The sequence below is a fragment of the Lithobates pipiens genome, unplaced genomic scaffold (assembly GCF_037356315.1).
Source record: "Lithobates pipiens isolate NorthernLeopardFrog02 unplaced genomic scaffold, aLitPip1_a1.2 Scaffold_8, whole genome shotgun sequence".
Lineage (NCBI taxonomy): Eukaryota > Metazoa > Chordata > Amphibia > Anura > Ranidae > Lithobates > Lithobates pipiens.
In genome coordinates, this window is record NW_027507903.1 from 634,373,562 (window position 1) to 634,380,445 (window position 6,884).

The window sequence follows — 6,884 nt, forward strand, 5'->3', positions numbered from 1 at the left end:
AATGCGAGTACGGCGTGCAAATTTTTGTGCAAACCGAAATTCTAAGTCCGCCGTACTGTCGGGTCAAAAAAGTATGCACACACGGGGGGATTGTTTGGCGGACTTGAGTTTGCCGGACTTTTCCACCGGATTGTTTGATCGTGTGTACGCGGCATTAGCTTCCCTGCTGTGTGAGCAGAGCGGGCTCTGTGTGAAAGTCCCCCCACCCCCTTTCTGGCAATGGACAAATGGTGGGAGGTTCCCTTGCCAGGTTTCTTTTTAAAACATAATATTATTTGTTTATTTACTAAGCAGTGTTTGCCTCCTGTTTGTTGTTGGACGCAGTCCCTTCTTTGGGAGACCAAAGTTTCTTTGGTGGGGGGAGAGTGTATCTGGTTGTACTGCTGACTGCATGTGCCTCTCTCCTTTTATTTCCCTCTCCTCATGTCATTGTGCTGCAACTGCTGCCTCTCAACCTTAGCTTACCTGCTATGTGAGAAGAACAGGCTGTGTCTGAAATTCCCCACACTCCTCCAGGCAGTGAACTTGAGCTAATCAGAGAGCAGGAGGGAGCTTGAGAAAATGGGAGTATCAGAGAGAGGATTTACTCTGCAGCAACGGATTATGGGATATGTTGTCCTTAAAGGTGCACTGATCAATATAAATGAATGCAGACTAATGGCTGCACAACTACAGGCACACAAGTCCCTGCACACAGAGTAGGAGAGATACACTGTTCTCCCTCCGGGTAAAATTAGCTGAGCTGAGGAAGAAGAGCATGAAGAGTGAACAGAGGCAGACCTGTGCTGGAGTCTGTGCCTGGCCAGAGCCTGCAAAGACTAGAAAGAGTGGCTGAGAGCTGCTGTACCTTGAGACCCGAGCCATTGTTGTGTGCCACTACCTCAAAGAGGAGGATCTCACCGTGAGGGGCCAATTGTGTGGACTGAGACTTCTGTGACAACTGTTTGCTAAACGGACTGGATCTGATCTGTTGCATACTGGGAGTGGTGAGCGGAACTATCGAGCTTAACCCCTTGTTGCCCACAGTTAATGCTTACTTAGATTGCCTCTATTTAACAGCCCATTGGCTATCTTTTGTGTAAAGTCTTAAAGAGACAGCTACATATGCATCATCATCAGAAGGGCCCCAACGAAAGCCGGCCGACATTGACAATTACTACTTAACAGTCATCTCCGGGGGTACCCTTTTGCCAGTAACGCATCCACCCACCCGCTATTGGGTCTGTATGTATAAAGCGTACTCAGGAACATTGGTTGAATATCTATTGCAAAGAAATACAGTGAGGTTTCTTTTATACCATTCATGCTTTCACAGTTGGTGCTATATTATGGCTACAGTGTGGATTAGTGCCTTATTGCAGTGTAAGTTAACGGCCGTAGGTGAGGCTAACCTGTGCACTGTCATAGAGCAGTAGAATATTAATGCTTAAGCTGCACAGGTGTGGGTAACCTATAACGAAGTGTGTTGGTGGGGACCGAGTGGGTTATAGAGTGGTGGCAGAGAACTGAGGGCCCATCATACCAAGTGGCCCCTGTGGGGTTAGCACTACACTGGTCAAACCATGTCTTCATAGAGCTTGCTTTGTACACAGGGGTAGACATGCTGGAACAGAAAGGGGCCTTCACCAAAGTGTTGCCACAAGGTTGGAAGTGCACAGCGGCTTAAGGGTCAGCACTCACTGTAGTCTTCTGCTTAAATCTTGACCAGGATACCCCCCGCATGGAGTTTGCATGTTCTCCTTGTGTTTGTATGGGTTTCTTATTACATTCCAAAGGCATGCTGGTGGTAGATAAAGTCACCCTAGTATGTGTATGTAGGCATGCAAGATGGGGACCTTAGATTGTACTCTCCTTGGGGGAGGGGGGAGTTGATGTGAATGTAAAGTGCTGTGTGAAATTGGTAAAACCTGAACCCTTTGGAAAGGGGGGGGGGGGGGGGGGTTCTTCATACTTTCGCCCCATATACTGAATGTTATCTGCTGGAGCTGAACAAGCCCGGCTGTTTGAGATGGGAAAGGGGCACAAATTTTAGCTCCAAAATTTTTGATAAAGATTTAACACTTCCCATGCAAACTCTTTCCTGCATCTACACACATACAATGGGCATCATCCACAAAATTCTGTAACTTACAACAGGAAGAATCACTTTTACACTTGATTGCTTGTTTAAGGTGGATATGTCATGACATACTGTATTCTATTTATTGCATGCTCAATAACACGTCAGTGTAACCCATCCAGATATGTACAGTGATACCTTGGATTACGCGCATAATCCCTTCCAGAAGAATGTTTGCAATCCAAAGCACTGGTATATTTAAGCGAGTCTTCCCATAGGAATCAATGGAAACGGCAGTACCGCATGTGGCCAGTTGTGGGGGGGGGGGCGCCAGAGAAACTCGGAAAACACTCGGAGAAGCTCGGAAACCACTCAGAGACACTCGGGAACAAAGTGTTTCCGAGTGTCTCAGAGCGGCTCCGTGCCCCCTCACCTCTGGCCAAATGTGGTACTGCAAGCCCCAGAGGCATGAATCCTGCTCATCTTGCGAGACAACGCTCGCAAACTGAGTCAGGATTTAAAAAAAAAAATAGCTTGTATTGAAAAACGCTTGTAAACTGCATTTCTCGCAATCCGAGGTTTTACTGTGTTACCTTTTACAGAGATCGCAGTACACCCCCATCAATGCCTTCATCTGTTTTTCTCTCCAGAAGGACATAGCCATCTTTGTTCATGCATCCAGGGTCACCACTTACCTCGAAGACTGATATACTGGCTCAGAGATGACACAATCATAGAAATCCTGATGTCTGCAGTCTCTCACCTTATGATTTAGTCATTCTTATTACCTGACTGCTATACTTTTTTACGTCACCCCCCCAGAACATGCATGCAGACAATGACAATGGAACATCTGATCTGTATATTTGCTCCAGGTTATTGACTTAAAAGCTGGAGATAGCCAGGGATGGATATATCATCCATCATCCAACAGTAATGCATACCGTACAACTGAACAAGGGACCTCTGGGCTTTAAGGGTCCATTTAAATAGGTGGGTTAGAAGGGTGCTGGGATTCCTCCTAATGTCATGTAGACTTGGACACTGCTCAGTTCAACTAGGCTTTTGCAATTTGTTCCTGTTGCCAACCTTTGCTATGTTCACGGATACTGCTACTGCCTGCTGCCTGTCCTGACTTCTGCTGAATTCACAAGTTCCTCTATTATTTGCCACCTGCCCTGACCTCTGCTAAGTCCATGGACTTTTTGACTGTACAGTCTGCCGCCTGCCTTGACCTTAGCTCTATTCTTGGATACCTCTACTGCCTGCCACCTCCCCTGACTTTTGTTACATTAAGGGATACCTCTACTGTCTGCCGCCTGCCCTGACCTTTGCTATGTTATCGGATAACTCCACTGTCTTTCATCTGCCCTGACTTTGCTACATTCATAAACACTTCTACTGTCTGCCTTGACCATGGCTGTACTGATAGATACCTTTACTGTCTGCCGTTTGCCCTGACATTTGCTGCATTAAAGGATGCCTCTACTGTCTGCTGTCTAACCTGACCTTTGCTGCGTTTACGGACACATCTACTGTCTGCCACTTGCCTTGACCTTGGCAATGTTGGCAAATACCTCTACTGATTGCCGCCTGCCCTTTCCCATGTTTACGCATACCTCTACTGTCTGCTGCCTGGCCTGCTCTTTGCTATGTTAATGGATATCTCTACAATCTGCCGCCTGCCCTGACCTTAGCTATATTCTTGGATTGCTCTACTCTCTGCCACCAGCCTTGACCTTTGCTATGTTCACAGAAACCTCCACTGTCCCCTGCCTGACCTTTGCTATGTTCACAGATTATTCAACTATCTGCTGCCTGCCTTGACCTTTTCTATGTTCACGGAAACCTCCACTGTCCCCTGCCTGAATTGACCTATGCTATGTTCCCAGATTCTTCTACTGTCTGCTGCCTGCCTTGACCTTTGCTATGTTTGTAGATAACATTACTGTCTGCAACCTGCCCCAAGCTTCTATGTTTGCCTGCTCTTTACTGTGTTAATGGATATCTCTACAATCTGCCGCCTGCCCTGACCTTAGCTATATTCTTGGATTGCTCTACTCTCTGCCACCAGCCTTGACCTTTGCTATGTTCACAGAAACCTCCACTGTCCCCTGCCTGACCTTTGCTATGTTCACAGATTATTCAACTATCTGCTGCCTGCCTTGACCTTTTCTATGTTCACGGAAACCTCCACTGTCCCCTGCCTGAATTGACCTATGCTATGTTCCCAGATTCTTCTACTGTCTGCTGCCTGCCTTGACCTTTGCTATGTTTGTAGATAACATTACTGTCTGCAACCTGCCCCAAGCTTCTACGTTCGCCTGCTCTTTACTGTGTTAATGGATATCTCTACAATCTGCCGCCTGCCCTGACCTTAGCTATATTCTTGGATTGCTCTACTCTCTGCCACCAGTTTTGACCTTTGCTATGTTCACAGAAACCAACTCTGTCCCCTGCCTGACCTTTGCTATGTTCACAGAAACCAACTCTGTCCCTTGCCTGACCTGACCTTTGCTATGTTCACGGAAACCTCCACTGTCCCCTGCCTGACTTGCTTATGCTATGTTCACAGATTTGTCTACTGTCTGCTGCCTGCCTTGGCCTTTTTGTTTGCAGATAACATTACTGTCTGACTCTGCAACCTGCCCCGAGCTTCTACGTTCACAGATCTCGGATCACCGTCTGCCACCACTTTGGACCTTGGCCAACTCCTGCTGTCTTCAAACTGCTCCTTAATCCACCGGAGTGTCCTCCAGCTTGTTTCCTCCATCACTTTACGGTACGTCTTACCTTTGCTACCTTGGAGCTTCTTGCACTACAGCCATCATTTGACATTATTAAGTCCTGGGGACAGCCTAGTTCTGGTAGGCCTGCTGACAACAGTCCAGTAGCAGGACTAGAGGTTTCACCCAGGGGGGTCATTCAGAGTAATACAATCCTGGTCCACACATGCCACACTGGCACATACTGCTTAGATGTGCACAGGGGGACACAATAAAATACTGTTGCCTTTCAGCTCATGCCCACCTACTGAAGAAGTTGATGTGTTGCTGCTTCCTGACAAGTGCAATCCATCGCAAGGGCTCATGGTGCAATGCATGCAGGGAAATGTAGTTCTCACGCCAATGTAATTGTGTACCTGTGTGTCTGGAGTGCAGGTGCACATAAACAGAATTTTTTTTGGGGGGGGGGGCATGCATGGGGGTAAGTAGACCAATAGCTTAGTGGCAAGCACTTCTGTGTATAGGGTACAATGTACCCTATACCCATTCACATGGGGGGGGCGGGATCTGGGGGCCCCCTTTTTAAAGAGGGCTTTCATATTCCGATAAGCCCCCCACCCGTTGATCACAACAACCAATGGCCAGGGTTGTCGGGAAGAGGCCCTTGTCCCCATCAACATGCCCTTGTCCCCATCAGCACCCTACCCATGTTGAGGGCTTGTGGCCTGGTATGGTTCAGGAGGGGGGGGCGCTTGATCTTCATATGACGTGATCAGGATATTAAGCCGCTGCGCGCCCCCGGTGGCACGCATCTCAGCGATCGTTGTTGCGGTGTGTCAGTCTGACACCCTGCAACTACGATCTCGGTAAAGAGTCTCTGACGGAGACTCTTTACCATGTGATCAGCTGTGTCCAATCACGGCTGATCACAGTGTAAATAGGAAGAGCCGGTGATCGACTTTTCCCCACTTGCGTCTGTCAGATGCGAGTAGAGGAAAGCTGATCAGCTGCTCCTCTGACAGGGGGGGTCTGTGCTGATTGATTATCAGCGCAGCCCCCCCCCCCAAGGATGCCCACACTGGACCACCAGGGACACCACCAGACCACCAGGGATGCCCAGCACCAGGGATGCCATTCAGTGCCCACAATGGATGCCAATCAATGCCCACAATGGATGCCAATCAGTGCCCACAATGGGCATCACTGATTGACATGCATTAATGTTTGGCACTGATTGGCATCCATCCGTACAATACTGTACACTACAATGCCACCTATCAGTGCCCATCCGTGCCGCCTATCAATGCCCATCCGTGCTGCCTATCAGTGCCCAACCGTGCCGCCTATCAGTGCCCAACTGTGCCGCCTATCAGTGCCCATCCATGCCAATCTGTGCTGCCTATCCATGCCAATCCGTGCCACCTATCAGTGCCTATCTGTGTCGCATATCAGTGCCGCCTATCAGTGCTACATATCAGTGGCACTTCATTGGTGCCAGATCATCGGTGCCCATCAGTGCCGCCTTATCAGTGCCCGTCACTGCAGCCCTATCAGTGCCCATCAGTGAAGGAGAAAACTTATTTACAAAGTTTTGTAACTGAAACAAAAAAAACACATTTTTATTTGTTTAGCAGAAAATAAAAATCCCAGAGGTGATCAAATACCACCAAAAGAAAACTCTATTTGTGGGAAAAAAACGATAAAAATGTAGATTGGGTACAGTGTAGCATGACCGCGCAATTGTCATTCAAAGTGCGACAGAGCTGAAAGCTCTAAATTCGTCTGGGCAGGAAGGTGTATAAGTGCCCGGTATTGAAGTGGTTAAAGGAATATTTCATTTTTATTGTTTCACTTTAAGCATTATTAAAATCACTGCTCCTAAAAAAAACATCAGTTTTAAAAACTGTTCTTTTGCATTGATACACGTCCCCTGGGGCAGGACCCGGGTCCCCAAACACTTTTTATGACAAGAACTTGCATAGAAGCCTATGAAATTAGCACTTTTGATTTTTCATGTTCGTATCTCATAGACTTTAATAGGGTTCTCATGTTTGCTCGAACTTTTTGCCTGTTCACATGTTCTGGTGCGAACCGAACCA